This window comes from Ascaphus truei, chromosome 15 (genome assembly GCF_040206685.1).
Source record: "Ascaphus truei isolate aAscTru1 chromosome 15, aAscTru1.hap1, whole genome shotgun sequence".
NCBI lineage: Eukaryota > Metazoa > Chordata > Amphibia > Anura > Ascaphidae > Ascaphus > Ascaphus truei.
The window spans coordinates 8310131-8318204 of NC_134497.1; the positions used below are offsets into that span (position 1 = coordinate 8310131).

The 8074-nt window shown below is 70.3% G+C and overlaps 1 protein-coding gene across 8 annotated transcripts in view; it reads left to right on the plus strand.

The window, feature by feature from the left end:
- The first annotated feature begins 10 nt into the window (after positions 1 to 10).
- GID8 (GID complex subunit 8 homolog) overlaps positions 11 to 8074 on the plus strand; it is a 16844-nt gene continuing 8780 nt past the window's right edge. For 2 of the 8 annotated variants that reach the window (XM_075571455.1, XM_075571460.1), the window contains exon 1: positions 11 to 136. The gene's annotated coding sequence lies outside the window, so the exon portion shown is untranslated. The other 6 variants (XM_075571453.1, XM_075571454.1, XM_075571458.1 and 3 more) reach the window with 6 other exon arrangements.

Sequence of the window (8074 nt, forward strand, 5' to 3'; positions counted from 1 at the left end):
AAGCCCCCGCCCCCTCCCGCACGATCATGTGCTGAGGTCCCCCAGACTGAGATCTCGCGAGATTCCGCCTCTCTCCCACGTCATGTGACCCGGGCTGTGTACTCGGTTCCGCGGAGTCTGAGTGGCCGGAAGTTCGGTGAGTGACAGTTACCGGGCGGGAGGGGCGCTGTGCGGTCCCGGTCTTTCCGCTCCCCGGCTCGTTGTCATAGAGATAGGCCGCAACTCCCAGAACCCCCCGCGCCGCCCCTGGCCTCTATCACCGCTCCGGTCATCCGTCTCACAGTGTCCTGTAACGTGTAACCCGATCTCATCAGAGTCTTACCCCCCACCCCCCCTCATCCGAGTCTTACCCCCCACCCCCCTCATCCGAGCCTTACCCCCCCAGCCCCCCTCATCCGAGCCTTACCCCCCAGCCCCCCTCATCCGAGTCTCCCCTCCCCTCATCCGTCTCACCCCCTCACCCGAGTCTCCCCCCCTCACCCGAGTCTCTCCCCCCCTCACCCGAGTCTCTCCCCCCCTCACCCGAGTCTCTCCCCCCCCTCACCCGAGTCTCTCCCCCCTCATCCGTCTCACCCCCCCTTATCCGTCTCACCCCCTCACCCCCCCTCATCCGAGTCTTCCCCCCCACCCTCCACTCATCCGAGTCTTCCCCCCCCACCCCCACTCATCCGAGTCTCCCCCCCCCACCCCCCTCATCCGAGTCTCCCCCCCCACCCCCCCTCATCCGAGTCTCCCCCCCCACCCCCCCTCATCCGAGTCTCCCCCCCCACCCCCCCTCATCCGAGTCTCCCCCCCCACCCCCCCTCATCCGAGTCTCCCCCCCCACCCCCCCTCATCCGAGTCTCCCCCCCCAGCCCCTCTCACCCGAGTCTCCCCCCACCCCCCCTCATCCGTGTCTCCCCCCCACCCCCCCTCATCCGAGTCTCCCCCCCACCCCCCCTCATCCGAGTCTCCCCCCCACCCCCCCTCATCCGAGTCTCCCCCCCCTCATCCGAGTCTCCCCCCCCTCATCCGAGTCTCCCCCCCCTCATCCGAGTCTCCCCCCCCTCATCCGAGTCTCCCCCCCCCTCATCCGAGTCTCCCCCCGTCATCCGAGTCTCCCCCCGTCATCCGAGTCTCCCCCCGTCATCCGAGTCTCCCCCCCCGTCATCCGAGTCTCCCCCCCGTCATCCGAGTCTCCCCCCCGTCATCCGAGTCTCCCCCCGTCATCCGAGTCTCCCCCCCGTCATCCGAGTCTCCCCCCCGTCATCCGAGTCTCCCCCCCCGTCATCCGAGTCTCCCCCCCGTCATCCGAGTCTCCCCCCCCGTCATCCGAGTCTCCCCCCCCGTCATCCGAGTCTCCCCCCCCGTCATCCGAGTCTCCCCCCCCGTCATCCGAGTCTCCCCCCCGTCATCCGAGTCTCCCCCCCCGTCATCCGAGTCTCCCCCCCCGTCATCCGAGTCTCCCCCCCCGTCATCCGAGTCTCCCCCCCCGTCATCCGAGTCTCCCCCCCCTCATCCGAGTCTCCCCCCCCTCATCCGAGTCTCCCCCCCCCTCATCCGAGTCTCCCCCCCCTCAAACGAGTCTCCCCCCTCATCCGTCTCACCCCCCCTCAATCGTCTCACCCCCCCTCATCCGTCTCACCCCCCCTCATCCGTCTCACCCCTCACCTCATCAGTGTCACCCCCCCCCCTCATCCGTCTCACCCCCCCCCCCCTCATCCGTCTCACCCCCCTCTCATCCGTCTCACCCCCCCTCATCCGTCTCACCCCCCCTCATCCGTCTCACCCCCCCCCTCATCCGTCTTACCCCCCCTCATCCGTCTTACCCCCCCCTCATCCGACGCACCCCCCCCTCATCCGTCTCACCCCCCTCTCATCCGTCTCACCCCCCCTCATCCGTCTCACCCCCCCTCATCCGTCTCACCCCCCCCTCATCCGTCTCACCCCCCCCTCATCCGTCTCACCCCCCCCCTCATCCGTCTTACCCCCCCCTCATCCGTCTTACCCCCCCTCATCCGTCGCACCCCCCCCTCATCCGTCGCACCCCCCCCCCCTCATCCGTCGCACCCCCCCTCATCCGTCGCACCCCCCTAATCCGTCTCACCCCCCTCACCCGTCTCACCCCCCTCACCCGTCTCACCCCCCTTATCTTAGTCTCCCCCCCCTCATCCGAGTCTCCCCCCCCTCATCCGAGTCTCCCCCCCCCTCATCCGAGTCTCCCCCCCCCTCATCCGAGTCTCCCCCCCCCTCATCCGAGTCTCCCCCCCCCTCATCCGAGTCTCCCCCCCCCTCATCCGAGTCTCCCCTCATCCGAGTCTCCCCCCCCCCTCATCCGTCTCACCCCATCTCATCCGTCTCACCCCGTCTCACCCACCCCCTCATCCGTCTCACCCCCCTAACCCTCCTAATCCGTCTCACCCCCCCACTCGTCTCACCCACCTTATCCGAGTCTCTCCCCCACCCCCCCTCATCCGAGTCTCCCCCCTCATCCGAGTCTCAGCCCCCCCACCCCCCCTCATCCGAGTATCAGCCCCCCACCCCCCCTCATCCGAGTCTCAGCCCCCCCACCCCCCCCTCATCCGTGTCTCCCCCCCCACCCCCCCTCATCCGTGTCTCCCCCCCCACCCCCCCTCATCCGTGTCTCCCCCCCCACCCCCCCTCATCCGTGTCTCCCCCCCCACCCCCCCTCATCCGTGTCTCCCCCCCCACCCCCCCTCATCCGTGTCTCCCCCCTGCCCCCCCCTCATCCGTGTCTCCCCCCTGCCTCCCCTCATCCGTCTCACCCCCCCCCTCATCCGTCTCACCCCCCCTCATCCGTCTCACCCCCCCCTCATCCGTCGCACCCCCCCTTCATCCGTCGCACCCCCCCTCATCCGTCGCACCCCCCCTCATCCGTCGCACCCCCCCTCATCCGTCGCACCCCCCCCTCATCCGTCGCACCCCCCCTTCATCCGCCTCACCCCCCCCCCCCATATCCGTCTCACCCCCCACCCCCTCATCCGTCTCACCCCCCACCCCCTCATCCGTCTCACCCCCCACCCCCTCATCCGTCTCACCCCCCACCCCCTCATCCTCCGGTCATCCGTCTCACAGTGTCCTGTAACGTGTAACCCGATCTCACCAGAGTCTTACCCCCCACCCCCCCTCATCCGAGTCTTACCCCCCCTCATCCGAGTCTTACCCCCCACCCCCCCTCATCCGAGTCTTACCCCCCTCATCCGAGTCTTACCCCCCTCATCCGAGTCTTACCCCCAACCCCCCCTCATCCGAGTCTTACCCTCCCACCCCCCCTATCCGAGTCTCCCCCCCCACCCCCCCTATCCGAGTCTCCCCCCCACCCCCCTTCATCCGAGTCTCCCCCCCACCCCCCTTCATCCGAGTCTCCCCCCCACCCCCCCTCATCCGAGTCTCCCCCGCACCCCCCCTCATCAGAGTCTCTCCCCCTCCCCTCCCCGTCTCTCCCCCTCCCCTCCCCGTCTCCCCCCCCCCCCCCCGTCTCTCCCCCCCCCTCCCCGTCTCTCCCCCCCCCTCCCCGTCTCTCCCCCCCCTTCCCCGTCTCTCCCCCCCCCTTCCCCGTCTCTCCCTCCTCTCCCCCCCTCGCCCCCCCTCATCCGAGTCTCTCCCCCCCTCACCCCAGTCTCTCCCCCCCTCCCCGTCTCTCTCCCCCCTCCCCGTCTCTCTCTTCCCCCCCCTCCCCGTCTCTCTCTTCCCCCCTCCCCGTCTCTCTCTTCCCCCCTCCCCGTCTCTCTCTTCCCCCCTCCCCGTCTCTCTCTTCCCCCCTCCCCGTCTCTCTCTTCCCCCCCTCCCCGTCTCTCTCTCCCCCCCTCCCCGTCTCTCTCTTCCCCCCTCCCCGTCTCTCTCTTCCCCCCCTCCCCGTCTCTCTCTTCCCCCCCCTCCCCGTCTCTCTCTTCCCCCCCTCCCCTGTCTCTCTCTTCCCCCCCCTCCCCGTCTCTCTTCCCCCCCCTCCCCGTCTCCCCCCCTTCCCTTCTCTCCCCCCCGTCTCTCCCCCCCCCCGTCTCTCCCCCCCCGTCTCTCCCCCCCCCGTCTCTCCCCCCCCGTCTCTCCCCCCCTCCCCGTCTCTCCCCCCCCTCCCGTGTCACCCCCCGTCTCTCCCCCCCCCTCCCCGTCTCTCCCCCCCCCTCCCCGTCTCTCCCCCCCCCTCCCCGTCTCTCCCCCCCTCCCCGTCTCTCCCCCCCCCTCCCCGTCTCTCCCGTCTCTCCCCCCCGTCTTTTTCCCCCCCTCCCCGTCTCCACCCCCCTCCCCATCTCTCCCCCCCTCCCCGTCTCTCCCCCCCCTTCCCCGTCTCTCCCTCCTCTCCCCCCCCTTCGCCCCCCCTCATCCGAGTCTCTCCCCCCTCACCCCAGTCTCTCCCCCCTCACCCCAGTCTCTCCCCCCCCCTCACCAGTCTCTCTCTTCCCCTCTCCCAGTCTCTCTCTTCCCCCCTCCCCGTCTCTCTCTTCCCCCCTCCCCGTCTCCTCTCTTCCCCCCCTCCCCGTCTCTCTCTTCCCCCCCCTCCCCGTCTCTCTCTTCCCCCCCTCCCCGTCTCTCTCTCTTCCCCCCCTCTCCGTCTCTCTCTTCCCCCCCTCCCCGTCTCTCTCTTCCCCCCCTCCCCGTCTTCCCCCGTCTCCCCCCCCTCCCCGTCTCCCCCCCCTCCCCGTCTCCCCCCTCCTCCCCGTCTCTCCCCTCCTCCCCGTCCTCTCCCCCCCCCTCCCGTCCGTCTCTCTCTCTTCCCCCCCCTCTCCGTCTCTCTCTTCCCCCCCCCTCCCCGTCTCTCTCTTCCCCCCCTCCCCGTCTTCCCCGTCTCTCCCCCCGCCTCCCCCGTCTCCCCCCCCCTCCCCGTCTCTCCCCCCCCCCTCCCCGTCTCTCCCCCCCCCTCCCCGTCTCTCCCCCCCTCCTCCCCGTCTCTCCCCCCCCCTCCCCGTCTCTCCCCCCCCCGTCCCCGTCTCTCCCCCCCCCCTGCCCCCTCTCATCCGAGTCTCCCCCCCTCATCCCCCCACCCCCCCTCATCCCCCCCACCCCCCCTCATTCTCCGGTCATTTGTCTCATTGTCCTGTAATGTGTAACCCGATCTCACCAGAGTCTTACCCCCCACCCCCCTCATCTGAGTCTTACCCCCCACCCCCCCTCATCCGAGTCTTACCCCCCCACCCTCCCCTCATCCGAGTCTTACCCCCCCACCCCCCCTCATCCGAGTCTTACCCCCCACCCCCCCTCATCCGAGTCTTAATCATCCGAGTCTTACCCCCCACCCCCCCCTCATCCGAGTCTCACCCCCCCACCCCCCCCTCATCCGAGTCCTTACCCCCCACCCCCCCCCTCATCCGAGTCTTACCCCCCACCGCCCCCTCATCCGAGTCTTACCCCCCACCCCCCCATCCGAGTCTTACCCCCCACCCCCCCCTCATCCGAGTCTTACCCCCCACCCCCCCTCATCCGAGTCTTACCCCCCCCACCCCCCCTCATCCGAGTCTTACCCCCACCCCCCCTCATCCGAGTCTTACCCCCCACCCCCCTCATCCGAGTCACCATCTCACCCCCCCCTCATCCGTCTCACCCCCCCTCATCCGTCTCAGCCCCCCAAACCCCCCTAATCCGTCTCACCCCCCTTATCTGAGTCTCTCCCCCACCCCCCCTCATCCGAGTCTCCCCCCCTCATCCGAGTCTCAGCCACCCCCCTCATCCGAGTCTTACCCCCCACCCCCCCCTCATCCGAGTCTTACCCCCCACCCCCCCTCATCCGAGTCACTCCCCCCACCCCCCTCCCCGTCTCTCCCCCCCCCTCCCCGTCTCTCCCCCCCCTCCCCGTCTCTCCCCCCCCTCCCCGTCTCTCCCCCCCCTCCCCGTCTCCCCCCCTCCTCCTCGTCTCTCCCCCCCCTCCTCCCCGTCTCTCCCCCCCTCTCCCCGTCTCTCCCCTCTCCCCCGTCTCCCCGTCTCTCCCTCCTCTCCCCGTCTCTCCTCCCGTCTCCCCCCCCGCGCTCCCCCTCATCCGAGTCTCTCCCCCTCCTCACCCCAGTCTCTCCCCTCCTCACCCCAGTCTCTCCCCCCCTCACCCCGTCTCTCTCCCCCCCTCCCCGTCTCTCTCCCCCCCCTCCCCCGTCTCTCTCTCCCCCCCTCCCCGTCTCTCTCTCCCCCCCCTCCTCCGTCTCTACTCTCCCCACCTCCCCGTCTCTCTCTTCCCCCCCTCCCCGTCTCTCTCCCTCCCCCCCCCCTCCCCGTCTCTCTCTCCCCCCCCCTCCCGTCTCTCTCTCCCCCCCCTCCCCGTCTCTCTCTCCCCCCCCTCCCCGTCTTCCCGTCTCCCCCCCCCTCCCCGTCTCTCCCCCCCCTCCCCGTCTCTCCCCCCCCCCCTCCCCGTCTCCCCCCCCCCCCCCCTCCCCGTCTCTCCCCCCCTCCTCCCCGTCTCTCCCCCCCCCTCCCGTCTCTCCCCCCCCTCCCCGTCTCTCCCCCCCCCCTGCCCCCCTCTCATCCGAGTCTCCCCCCCTCATCCCCCCACCCCCCCTCATCCCCCCCCACCCCCCCTCATTCTCCGGTCATTTGTCTCATTGTCCTGTAATGTGTAACCCGATCTCACCAGAGTCTTACCCCCCACACCCCCCTCATCTGAGTCTTACCCCCCACCCCCCTCATCCGAGTCTTACCCCCCACCCTCCCCTCATCCGAGTCTTACCCCCCACCCCCCCTCATCCGAGTCTTACCCCCCACCCCCCCTCATCCGAGTCTTAATCATCCGAGTCTTACCCCCCACCCCCCCTCATCCGAGTCTCACCCCCCACCCCCCCTCATCCGAGTCTTACCCCCACCCCCCCCCTCATCCGAGTCTTACCCCCCACCGCCCCTCATCCGAGTCTTACCCCCCACCCCCCCACCCCCCCTCATCCGAGTCTTACCCCCCACCCCCCCCTCATCCGAGTCTTACCCCCCACCCCCCCCTCATCCGAGTCTTACCCCCCACCCCCCTCATCCGAGTCACCATCTCACCCCCCCCTCATCCGTCTCACCCCCCTCATCCGTCTCAGCCCCCCAACCCCCCTAATCCGTGTCACCCCCCTTATCTGAGTCTCTCCCCCACCCCCCCTCATCCGAGTCTCCCCCCTCATCCGAGTCTCAGCCACCCCCCTCATCCGAGTCTTACCCCCCACCCCCCCTCATCCGAGTCGTACCCCCCACCCCCCCTCATCCGAGTCACTCCCCCACCCCCCTCCCCGTCTCTCCCCCCCCCCTCCCCGTCTCTGCCCCCCTCCCCCCCCTCCCCGTCTCTCCCCCCCCTCCCCGTCTCTCCCCCCCCTCCCCGTCTCTCCCCCCCTCCCGTCTCCCCCCCCTCCTCCCCGTCTCTCCCCCCCTCCTCCCCGTCTCTCCCCCCTCTCCCCGTCTCTCCCCTCTCCCCGTCTCCCCCCCCCGCCCCCCCCCTCATCCGAGTCTCTCCCCTCCTCACCCCAGTCTCTCCCTCCTCACCCCCAGTCTCTCCCCCCCTCACCCCGTCTCTCTCCCCCCCTCCCCGGTCTCTCTCCCCCCTCCCCGTCTCTCTCTCCCCCCCCTCCCCGTCTCTCTCTCCCCACTCCCCGTCTCTCTCTCCCCCACTCCCCGTCTCTCTCTTCCCCCCCCTCCCGTCTCTCTCTCCCCCCTCCCCGTCTCTCTCTCCCCCCATCCCCGTCTCTCTCTCCCCCCCCTCCCCGTCTCTCTCTCCCCCCCCCTCCCCGTCTCTCTCTCCCCCCCCCCTCCCCGTCTCTCTCTCCCCCCTCCCCGTCTCTCTTCCCCCCACCCCCCTCATCCGAGTCACCCCCCCACCCCCCTCATCCGTCTCGCCCCCCTCATCCGTCTCACCCCCTTTATCTGAGTCTCTCCCCCACTCCCCCTCATCCGAGTCTCCCCCCTCATCCGAGTCTCAGCCACCCCCCCCTCATCCGAGTCTTACCCCCCACCCCCCCCCTCATCCGAGTCACCCCCCCACCCCCCTCATGCGTCTCACCCCCCTCATCCGTCACCCCCCCAACCCCCCTAATCCGTCTCACCCCCCTTATCTGACTCTCCCCCACCCCTCCTCATCCGAGTCTCAAACATCCGAGTCTCAGCCCCCCCCCACCCCCCTCATCCGAGA